Below are 12,902 nucleotides of genomic sequence, written 5' to 3' on the forward strand. Positions count from 1 at the left end.
ACCTTACTCTCTTCCACGCCAGTGGGCTAACCTAGGGGCCGCGACCTGCGGGCCTCCGGCAGCTGAAACCATCCCGCCTTGAGGCGGTTCTTGGAGACTCCATGCCCTGGGAAGGCCAGTGCCAATACCGGTTGGTAGTTTGTCTCCAGTGAGACGTAACACTGTGCTTACAATGGCAAAGAATATGCACTGTCAGTTTATGCTGATTATAGCCAATATAAAGCGCTCTTGCAACACTGACCAGAGTCTGTGATTGGCTCTCTCATATCACACCCACTAATAGAATACTGTTCAAGATATTTTAGTGGAGACAAGAGCTACACATGATCCTATTATCATAAAAGGATTGTAAGTCTGTTTCTGAAGGACAATCGCTGATATCTCAACACTCTCAGATTTGTAGATCATGGTGGCTTTGTCCGATGCGGCTGTTCCTGAAGGGTCCTATTTATTTTAACACACATTTTCATACTTTTTTTACTATTTATATTTTATTATTACGCCTATATTCCCTAAATAAAGGCTTCGGTTCCGATATATGTATATAGGTGTTTTAACCTGTTATTTCAGTGAACTGGGGTGTCCGTGCTTTCCAACACTTCTCCTTTGATCTATTTTGTATTTTCAGTAAATCCTGGGAGGACCATCTGAAACATGTAGGGCAAGTGTTGGAGAAAATTCAGAGGGCACGTCTGACCATTAGAGCAGACAAGTGTCAAATGGGGATGCCAGAGGTGCAGTACCTGGGGGGAGGTAGGGTTAAGCCAGAACCAGCTAAGGTAGATGCAATCTGAGACTTGTCCCGGCCCACAACCCAAAGACAAATACTGTCCTTCTTAGGAGCCTCAGGGTACTACCGACGTTTCGTCCCAAAGTTTAGTACTGTAGCAAAGCCCCTGACAGATCTCACGAAGAAGAAACTCCCCAAAGTAGTTGACTAGACACCTGCTTGTGAGCTGGCATTTCAGTCGTTAAAGCCCTGGTTCATGCTCCAGTACTGTTGGTGCCCAATTATGACAAGGGCTTTATTGTGCAAACTGACGCATTACAGTATGGACTGGGAGCAGTACTTAGCCAGGTGGGCCAGATGGGCAGGAGCACCCTGTGGCCCATTTGAGCAGAAAACTGCTAAACCGGGAGGTGGGGTATGCCACAATTGAGAAGGAATGTTTGTCCATTGTGTAGGCAGTGAAAAAGCTTCAACCTTATTTGTATGGACGACATTTTACTGTGGTGACTGATCATAATCCTTTAAAGTGGCTACAACACACCTCAGAGGAGAATAACCGACTGTTGTGCTGGAGCCTTGCACTTCAAATTTAAGTGTTATGTACTTGCCCTTAGAATTGCCCTCATTCATGATGGCCATGATTGCCTTATGAAGTTTTCATCTTGGATCTCATTTCCAGTTTGGGCCTAGAAAAGGCACTTCCTGTTTTAAAGCCTTTGCTTGAGTATTGTGTTTGTATCTGAACCAGATGCTTCCAGAGAACCTTGCTCCATCTTGTGATTTGGACTACAATTGCTTGATACTTCTGCCAGACCTTTATCTGTCTTGAGACTTTGGACTTTTCTTGTTGGACACTTCAGATTTATTTATATAATAAAATAAATCCTGTTTACTACAGAACTACCTGGCTATTGGGTTCCGTTTGTGATACCAGAAATGTGATATAATTCACAAGCAAGGAAAGGCTCACAGAAATGCGGAAGGGCTGTCTCTGCAGGTAGAGTCGGACCCTCCGGGTCACCTCCGGTATCCCTAGGAGACTGCGGACCAGGAGCCAAATCATTGGGACATGGCATGCTGGTTGCACACATGGACAAGGGGGGGAGGAGTGTGACTGGATCACTTATAAATAACTTATGGTATAAATTTATTTAAAGGAAATAGTGCAGGGCTCTTGTTTATATAATTGCTAATCCACTTATTTTTGATATTGTGTATATTTTGATATAGTAAATCTTTATTTCTGAGACCAGGGGAGAAAATCTGTCTTTTCTGTTGTAACCTTGCTAGAGGAAATGTATTATTTCTGATGTATATATCTGATACAATAAGCCTTTGTTTAGAAAGTCTTTTGTACATCTTGGTGTAAATAAATGACTTGTTTGGGGTTTGCAAATTTTCTTGGGGAATTCTTTTCTTTGGAGGAAATGTGTATTTTGCAACTGTTGGAAGAAAGCACCCATGCTAATCTCATGTTGACTAGACCTTTTGATGTGAGTGTCCAATACCCCCTAAGGGAAAGGGAGGGGTAATTAGACTTGCTGTCAGATGTCCACTGTGTCCAAGATAAGATGCAGGAATTCACAGCAAGGTTTTAGGATTTCACAGATAATCGTAAATATTGTTAGCTTTACATTGCATGTAAATCCGTGTTTGGGTATACAGGTTGCATCCTAATTCTACAAATAGCCTGTGAGGCTGTGGTCTAAAACTGTATAAAAAGAGAGCCCTTGTAAACTGAACTGTATCATTCTGATGTTCCATCTGACCTGACCACTGATACCTTTAATCAATGGAACTGTCCTTGTCAAGCCATTTGAGCGAAATAAACATCACTCTCTGCTTCAAGACTATGCTTAACAACTTCTTTAATATTGCTGTAATCCTGTGACCTACAGATTAGACCCTAAATCTAATCTGTCCACCAGCTGTTCTGAAGTTTGGACCCAGCTCTCCAGTAGAACTGCTCTGCCACTACCCAGCAGCTCTGGCAAGTGTAATAGGCATGGGGGGATCCATCCACAGCACCCTGATCCATAGTAAGCGGTCAGGGGTACCAGCCAAAGTCTACCAGCAAGGGGGTACCCTAGCAGCGACAGTTACCCAGAAGGAACGTGGTTCTGGATGCCATAAAGGAGTCAAGTGGTGGCAGTAGGCTCCGCCTATTGTGACAGGAGCAGCGTATCAGGTAAAACGAAAGGGGACGGTGGCAAAGTAAGCCTAGCCAGTTCCCATCAACAACAGACATAGGCGGTCCATCCTGTCACAGTACACCTCTCTAACTGTCCTCTCACCTTTCTTAATGTTCGTTTTATCCCCTGCTGTGTTTTTATCTTCCATCTTACTCACTTGCTCCCTACCACCTTCCTTAAAGCATTTTTTTTACATGAAATACATAAATCTGGATGTTCTTAATGCGCACTGTACATAAATTGTAATTTTATTTTTTCTTACTTGCAAACACATGCAAGATACAGCACGCGGACGAATGATGCTAAACTGTTTCTTTGTTTATGACTGTGCATATATATGCAAAAATATTATTTATTTTTGTCTGGGCAGAATTGAGTTCCACCACCACAACCGAGCACTGCACAGCTCAGTGACTGCATGGGGAATCGGTGAATCTTGAGCTCCATTAAGGTCCTTTAAAAACAAGGTAAGCAGTTTTATTATAAATAATCTGGTATTTACTTTGTTTAGAGGTTCACTTAGAGATCAAATCTTTCCCATGACTGCTTCTTCCATGGTTATCATGTCTTTACTGCAATTAGTTAAGACCCCATTGAGCGTCCATCTAGCTTTTCATTAGGCATGAGTGGGCTCGGATTGCGCTAATCCGAGCCCACCCGAACAGTGCGGATCCAACGGGATCCGAGCACTGTTCGGGTATTTCCGGCGGCAAAAAAAATGAAACAGAGGCTCTGACGTCCAAGTCTCGCATCGGATCTCGCAAGACTCGGATTGCATAAATTCGCTGCTTGCGCCCGCCATCTTCATTCGGGCTCAGATCAGGGAAGAGGGAGGTTGGAGTTTGTAGTGGTGCTCTGTCCGGCTGATCAGTCCAGTGGTGCTTTTGTCCTGTGCTCTGTCCTGCTGAGTCCATTGGTGCTTTGGCCAGTGCTCTGTCCTGCTGAGTCCATTGGTGCTTTTGTCCAGTGCTCTGTCCTGCTGAGTGCAGTGGCGCTGTGTCCTGTGCTTTGTTCTGCTAAGTCCATAGTTATTTTAAAATTTGTAAAAAATCATAACATTTTTTTAAAAAAAATAACAAAAAAATTATACAAAAATAATTTTAAAAAAATATTAAAAAATTGAACAACATTTTTTAAAAAAAATATTAAAAAATTATCTAAAAAGTATAAAAAAAATTCTAGTGCAATATATTCTTGCAGTCCAGAAATATTAGTAGTGCAATATTTACCTACATTCACTGTTCTTGCAGTCCAGAAATATTAGTAGTGCAATATTTACCTACGTTCACTGTTCTTGCAGGCCAGAAATATTAGTACTGCAAAATAAAAATACGTTCACTGTTCTTGCAGTCCAGAAATATTAGTACTGCAATATTTACCTACGTTCACTGTTTTTGCAGGCCAGAAATATTAGTACTGCAATATTAAAATACGTTCACTGTTCTTGCAGTCCAAAAATATTAGTACTGCAATATTTACCTACGTTCACTGTTCCTGCAGTCCAGAAATATTAGTACCAGAGATTTAACTATAGTGGAGTATAAAAATTTGGAGGATAAAGTAGGGAAAGCTCAAGACCCAATTCCTCCTAATGCTGAAGCTGCTGCCACTAGTCATGACATAGACGATGAAATGCCATCAACGTCGTCTGCCAAGGCCGATGCCCAATCTCCTAGTAGAGGGCATGTAAAATCCAAAAACCCAAAGTTCACTAAAATTGGCAAAAAAAGGAAAATAAAAACATCTGAGGAGAAACGTAAACTTGCCAATATGCCATTTACGACACGGAGTGGCAAGGAACGGCTTAGGCCCTGGCCCGTGTTCAGGACTAGTGGTTCAGCTTCACCCAAGGATCTAAGCCCTCCTCCTCCTCCCCCCTCCAAAAAAATTAAGAGAGTTAAGCTGTCATCAACAAAACAGCAAACAAATCTGCCTTCTAAACAGATGACATCACAAATCCCCAAGGCGAGTCCAAGGGTGTTGGTGGTTGCGAAGCCTGACCTTCCCATTACTGTATGGGAAGAGGTGGCTCCTTTCACCATTTGCAGCACGCCCTCTGCATATGCTGGAAGGATCACCCACAGTGTAGATCCAGATTTGGATAATGAAGGTGTCAATGTTGTACACCGGGAGGAGGATATTGATGTAGCTGGCGCTGAGGAGGAACTTGACGAGGAGGATGCTGATGTGGTTATCTTAAATGAGGCACCAGGGGAAGAAACAGTTGTTGTCCATGGGATGAAAAAGCCCATCGTCATGCCTGGGCAGAAGACCAAAAAATGCACCTCTTCGGTCTGGAGTTATTTCTATCCCAATCTGGGCAACAAATGTATGGCCATATGTACCTTATGTAAAGCTCAAATAAGCAGGGGTAAGGATCTTGGCCACCTAGGGACAACCTCCCTTATATGTCACCTGAAGAACCTTCATAATTCAGTGTTTAGTTCAGGACCTGTGGCTAGGACCGTCAGCAGTCCAGGGACACCTAAATCCCTTGGTCCTGTTGTATGCACACCAGCAACACCCTCCTCATCAATTTCCTCCACGATCTCGATCAGAGATAGTCCTGCAGTCCAGAAATATTAGTACCAGAGAATAAACTACGTTCACTGTTCCTGCAGTCCAGAAATATTAGTACCAGAGATTAAACTACGTTCACTGTTCCTGATTGGTTTGTTAAAGTGCGAATGTCCTATTTCAACAACATCAGGGTGGGTGGGAGGGCCCAAGGACAATTCCATCTTGCACCTCTAGCAAACTCTTGCAAACTGCCATCCTGTCTGCCACTGTAGTGCCACTCCTTGATGGGCCACGTGTTTGTGCCGCCCACTTGTGTCGCTTAGCTTAGACATCCAGCTACCTCGGTGCAACCTTTTGGACTAAAAACAATATTGTGAGGTGTTCAGAATAGACTGGAAATTAGTGAAAAGGAATGTTATTGAGGTTAATAATAGTGTAGGAGTGAAAAAAATACATAAATATGGATTTTAGCACTTTTTATGCTTTTTTAAAAACAAATCAGAACCCAAAACCCAAAATCAGAACCAAAACCTTTCGTGGGGTGTTTTGGCAAAACAAATCAGAACCCAAAACCTCAAGCTAATCAGAACCCAAAACCCAGAACACCAAAAGTGGCCGGTGCACACCCCTACTTTTCATCTTATTATATATCATCCAAGTGTTGATTAGGCAGATAAAAACTAAGCAGCAATCCCTCCTACATACCCATAATATATATATTTATATATATTCGTCTTAGGGGAAGTTTTGGCATGGATTTATATCATCATAAATCTGGTGCACAATAACGTAAAGAAAAAAAAGCAAGAGAGAAAAAACTGCTGAAGGCTGGAAAACTCTTGAAAGTGTAGGATTTACTGAATGAAAGTCAGAAGGAGGGAGCTTGATCTTTATTAACAAGTGGAGTTGAAATTGATAAAGTGACTCAAAATGTACTTGTTATTGTTGTTGATAATGATGATGATGATGATGGTAGTGGTTCAAGTAATATGGTAACTTGTATTTATGGCACAGACACTACCCTCATTTCAGAACCACATACAAGTTCTGCACGCTTAGGGTCTGCACATGAAGCTGATGTCACTGAGGTTTGTTTCTCATCTTACTCAAAGGGGCATCTGATATTTAATTAGATAGCAACAAGCAGCTATTGAAATGTGAGATAGGACTTATCCAACCAGGTTTCTCAGTGACCCAAATAGAAGATGCCATACGACAAGGTCCAGAACCATATCCAACATTTTTCCCACCTGATGAAGATGGAAGACAATTTCCTACTTATATATTAAATTGTCACTTAAAGAACAAAGAAACAGTTCCTCGTGACTGGCTAATTTGGAGTAAGACTAAGCAAGCATTGTTCTGCTTTCAGAGTTTTTTATTCAGCAAACTCCCAGCAACACATCGTTCAGTTTTATATCAATTTAATTTATATCTTTATTAATTTCATTTATATGAAGATGATATTAGCCAAGCTATTTGTGATGCGCTAATACACCTTAAATCAATATATAATTGTTGTTCAGAAATTGCGATTTCTCAGGTATTATCGACTTATTTGCAAGTCGTAAAGCTCGTAAAGTTCCACTGTAATGGATACAGATATTATAATTCAGTGCTGGAAAAAGTCTGGGCACCTAGATGTTAGAAATTACGGTAAAAGGGTCTTTTAGACTGTCAGCGCTGTCTGCTGTGGTTGTGTAATGGACAGCCAATAGGAAAAGGTGGTGAGTCCCACTACCTATATAATTGTAAACCCTTATTCTTTTACCTGGCACTCAAAGGTAATCAAAAGGCAATCAAAAGGAAGTATATGTAAAGTTTAATAAAGATAGAAACTAAAGAACAATTTAATTTATATCTTTATAGGCTCTCTATAATCAGTGTTTCATTGAAACAAAAAAAATAACTTTGTATTGTGACTAATATTTTCCTAGCTGTGGAGGAACTACCATTGGTGACGCAGGTGCAGTGCACCGGGGCCCGTGAAGGTAATGGGGTCTGCTGCATGTCAGATGCACAGGGTATGAGGTCTCAGTTCCCTGCTCCTCACCTCCTTGCATCGGGGCCCACAACTCGCTAGTTCCGCCTCTGGTTCCTAACCTACATCCTAATATATTTTATAGTGCTTTACCTGTCAGATGTAATGGCAGTTTTGAAAATGTACATTGTATGTTGGATTGCCTGTATTCTTTACCATCTCAATGTGTAACTGGGGATATGGCAGTTACACATGGTTGGAAATGTCTGTATAGCCCAGATATTTACAGTAGCACTGATTTAATATTTATTTTATTTTTTTTCACCAAAATTATTTTTAGATTTATGTTTAACGTTTTCAACAGGCCAAAGTTAAGTTTCTCTAGCTTTCTGTAACAAAATGCATGGTTATTGTATTTATTAATAAAGTTGTTTTGTTTATATTTGTGTGTTTCATTATAACATCTACATATCTTACACTGAAAATTATGTTTTTAGGTCACATTCCTGCTGTCCTGAGCGTCAGGACTGCTGGGACATGTGTCATGCAAGTGGGCACTGCACACTTCTGCCAATGGTGTATGCAGGGTTCTTTCGGTAGAAGGGTGGATTAGCGCTTTTACCCTGCTAGACATGCCCCTGAGAAATGTGATTTTGCTAAGCTGGCGCCATCTTGTTGCCTTATAGTCATTTTGTTCTGATATAGCTTAAAAACAGATTAGATGCAGCTGGTTTGTAGGAATAATTCATAGTTTGCAGGAGACTGTGCTTATAACCTTGGACATAGCAGACAGGAGATAAGCCAACTACCCCCTGGGGAGTATTCCTGTGTTAAAATGAGAGAATGTAGTAACCTCTGTGTAAAGGGAGCATGAGTGGTTAAAACCTTTTGGGGCGTAGTTTTCTGTAATACGTGATTTTTGCTATATAGATATGGACTTGTAACTAATATAGCAGAGCTAATTGTACACGCAAACCGTGCAGTGTATTTAATTCTCTACAGCTGATGAGCTCATAGCTGATAAACTGACACTTACAGGTGAACAATCTGATTTAGATTCGACACCGCCAATGATGCACAGTACGCCTCAATGATGCATTGTCCCCAATTGTATGACCACGCCTACGCTGCGCAGCTGCGCAAAATTTTCTTACATGTTCCACTATAATGGTGGGCCCCCTGAAGTTGCTGAACCGGGGCCCTGAATTCCCCTTGGCAGCCCTGGTCACAGCAAAATAATTTGATGATTCACTATGTACCAGAGTCTGTAAAAATCTCTTCCTTGCCTGACTTTCTCTCCAGCCTCTTCAAACACTTACTTCCAGACCTAACAGATAGAGAAATTCTGATGGATTGCGCACACAGAGCCAAACCAGCTGCCGACCAAAGACCGTGAGACATCATAGCGTCCCTTCATTATTATCAAACGACAGAAAAATTGCTTAAAGCAACTAGACCCATAGATTTGATTGATTTGTTTAAAGATATGCAACTTCAGATATTCCAAGATTTGGCCCCCTTTACTATCCAGAAATGTAGAGACCTTCAGCCACTTGCTTGGGCACCACAATTTCCAATATCGATAGGGATTTCCATTCCAATTACAAGTGTTTGCTCGGAATTCCGTCCTATATGCCAAATCACTAGACTAAGGATAAGACATCTTATCCAAACTCAATATTCTTACGGAACCTACCACGCAATAATACCTCAAGACCTACAAGAGATTTAGCACTGCCTCCAGTGGAACATTGATCTACAAGATCTCCCACGGATCCAGACTGATTAGAAACCTTCAAAAGTCCATTACAGTCTCCGTACTTTTCCTTGGACTCAGATTTTCACACGATGGATGCTCTGTGTCTCCCTCAATTTCACAGAAGTTCTTTTGCCTGTTTCCAACTCTCTTAACCTTCTCGCCATCACCAAAACCTGGCTCACCTCTTCTGACACCGTCTCACCTGCAGCTCTCTCTTATGGGGGCCTCTCCTTTACCCACTCCACCAGACCGGATGGGCGTCAGGGTGGCGGAGTGGGCCTCCTCCTATCCCCTAACTGCACTTTCAGGGTCATTCCCACTGAACCTTCCCTATCTTTCCCCTCCTTTGAAGTACACTCCATCCGTCTCTCCTCCCCCATCCACCTCTGCATCTCTGTCAACTACCGTCCCCCCGGCCACACCTCCCTTTTCCTGGTCAACTTCGCCACCTGGCTCCCCCACTACCTTTCCTCCGACCTTACCTCCATCATACTTGGCGACTTTAACATCCCCATTGACAACTGCTCTGACCCTGCCACCATCAAACTTCTCGCCATTTCCAGCTCCCTAGGCCTCACTCAGTGGACCTCTTCCCCACCCACTGTCTTGGTCACTCCCTGGACCTTGTCTTCTCTCATTTCTGCGATCTCACTGACTTCTCCAACTCCCCCTTCCCACTCTCTGACCACCATCTCCTCTCCTTCACTCTGTCCTCCTCCCCTGCTCCCACCTCGCCTAAATCTACCTTCAGTAGGCACAACCTTGAGGCTATTGACCCTACCTCTTTCTCCTCCTCTCTTGAAACACTCCTTTCACCTCTTCCCTCCCTGGTCTGCCCTGACCAGGCGTCCTCTCTCTACAATCTCTTCCTCTGTAATGCCCTGGATGCTTTTGCCCCGGCTTCTTCTATTTGCCAGCGCCGCCTCATTCCCCAACCCTGGCACTCCAAACTCACCCGTTCCATCCAAAAGTGCTCTCGCACTGCTGAACACCTCTGGAGGAAATCTCGCTCCCTGGCCGACTTCCTTCACTTCAAATTTATACTCACCTCATTCTGCTCTGCCCTCTCCCTGGCTAAACAATCCTTCCTTAAGTCCCTGATTTCCTCTCAGTCCTCCAATCCCTGCCGCCTCTTTGCCACCTTCAACTCCCTCCTCTCCCCCCCTCCTGTCCCGCCTTCCCTCTCCGCTTTTGACTTCGACACTTTTTTCTCTTCCAAAATTGAGACCATCCGACTGAACATCTCCTTCTTCCATCCCTCTCCCGCCCCCCTCAACCCTTCTTCCTCCAACAACCTACTCTGGTGCTCCTTCTGCCGCACTTCGGGTGAAGATGTTCACTCCCTCATTCTTTCCTCTCCACCTGTCCTCTCGACTCCACCCCCTCTCACCTCCTTCACTCTCTCTCTCCCACTGCCTGCTCTTACCTTGCACACCTTTTCAACCTATCACTCTCCTTTGGTGTAGTCCCCTCTTCATTTAAACACGCTCTTATCTCTCTCATCCTCAAAAAAACTAATCTTGACCCCACCTCTCTTGCTAACTATAGCCCTATCTCACTTCTCCCCTATGCCTCTAAATTACTTGAGAGGATTGTCTGTACCTGCCTTACCAGTCACTTCTCGGACAACTCTCTCCTCGACCCTTTCCAATCCGGTTACCGCCCCCTCCACTCCACCGAAACTGCCCTGGCCAAAGTTACTAATGATCTACTTTTAGCCAAATCCAAGGGTCACTTCTCCTTGCTCATCCTTCTTGACCTCTCTGCGGCCTTCGACACCGTGGACCACTCCCTCCTGCTACAAACTCTTCTCTCTCTTGGCCTCTCTGGATCTGTCCTCGCCTGGTTCACCACATACCTCGCTAGCCACTCCTTCTCTGTATCCATGTCTGGCTCCTCCTCCATCCCCTTTCCTCTCCCTGTTAGTGTCCCATAAGGCTCTTTTCTCAGCCCTCTACTCTTTTCGGCTCTACACCTCCTCCCTGGGGGCTCTCATCTCCTCCTTCGATCTTCAGTATCACCTTTATGCTGACGACATCCAACTCTACATCTCCTTGCCTGATCTCTCCTCCACAACAACAAAATATTTGTAGCAAATTATGGGGAGGACCGGGAACCAATGCACGGGTCTGAGTCCCTGTAAAAACAAATATATAACCAAAGCGAAAAAGCAAAGGAATCCCAAATCCTCCAAGAACAGGAATTGCAATGTGAATGAAATTAAAAATTAGGTTTATTAAAACAAATATTTTAAAACATTAATAATACTCAATATGCATATACATTCAAACAATATCCATCCTTGAGAGTATCAATATTAGGTGCACCTCTGATATTGAATATGATTGAATAATATCTCTAATTGCGATGGTTAACGTTGAAATGATCCTAAAGTGGTATATAGCTCACTTCCTTAGTATCCGTACAATCACAAAATATGTGTGCGGTATTGTAATATAGCCAGGTTGATCCATTGATTAGAAATAACAGTGGGACATAGCTGGATAGTCTCGTACTGATTTCAATCTATAAACGGAACATTCCTCCACATACTAGAAAGGCAGATGTTATGAAATAAATCCAGTCCGTATAGAGGCACTTGCTTACCGAGGATAACCGGTGGTACATCCGATCCGGATTCTTTCGTCTTATGCATGCATGTTTAAAGTGACGATTAAGGTCTTCCCCCAGAAAGGGGTATCGAAATCCTGGTTCCTAAGCAGGTGAGTATGTCACAATCGTTCCTATTGAAGTACTATGGGTGGCGGGGTTTATTATACAAGAGAAAAATATACAAATACGAATATCACAATCTGCTCTGCTATATTGTGTTGTTGTTTTTAGAATTTTTCTTGAATCTGCTTTTTTGTAGCAATTATGGCTCCACTTTCCTGTTTTGAAGATAGGAACAAAAGAAGACAATCATATTTGTCTAAAGACAAAGGTCCCCCCAGTGCCTCTACGAGAGATCAAAGTCTATCAAGAGATTTTAATAAATTAGAAAATCTGCTTAAAGCAGAAATGAGACACTGGTGGGACAGTATTAGTCTCCAGAAATATGTTGATAACAGGTACCTAGAGGATTAAGATTATTTTAAACCTTTCCCTTTCAAGATAATGCTGAAATGTCTATCCAGTGGAATCAAACACTGGATGAATGTTCTCTCTCTCTTCTCTATATTTAATAAGTAATCTCATAAGAGAAAGTAAGATATCTCACTAAAGAGATTGAGACGATAAAGAACAAAGTAGAGACATATGAGGATATTAAAGCACTAGAAGAAAAAGACAGGATTATTAACGATAGGGTTGCTGAATATGAATATCAGCTGATCAGTAACAAAGAATCAAAAAACGAAAGGGATATGCAGGATTATCAAAATGACAGGGTCAGGTCATTTAATCGAAATAAAAGTAATAAAAGAAATACAAGAAGTAGAAGCAGAAGGGAGACCCCAAGAACCAAGTAATTTTTTAAACCTGACCACTCTAGGTCATTTGTACCTACTTGGCTACAGAGAGGATCAACAGATAGAGAAAATCGAAATAGTAATAGATTCAATTCACCAAATAGAAAGTCCGAAACCTTGTTACACAATAGGGAAGATCATGATCAAGCGAGACCCCAGAGAACCTATACACGAGAGGATGATAGTGTAAGACCTAAGATTAGTGGCACAAAGAGATCACTATAAACGGGTAGAGAAAGAGAACTACCAA

Source organism: Mixophyes fleayi, chromosome 6 (assembly GCF_038048845.1).
Source record: "Mixophyes fleayi isolate aMixFle1 chromosome 6, aMixFle1.hap1, whole genome shotgun sequence".
In the NCBI taxonomy this organism is placed as follows: domain Eukaryota; kingdom Metazoa; phylum Chordata; class Amphibia; order Anura; family Limnodynastidae; genus Mixophyes; species Mixophyes fleayi.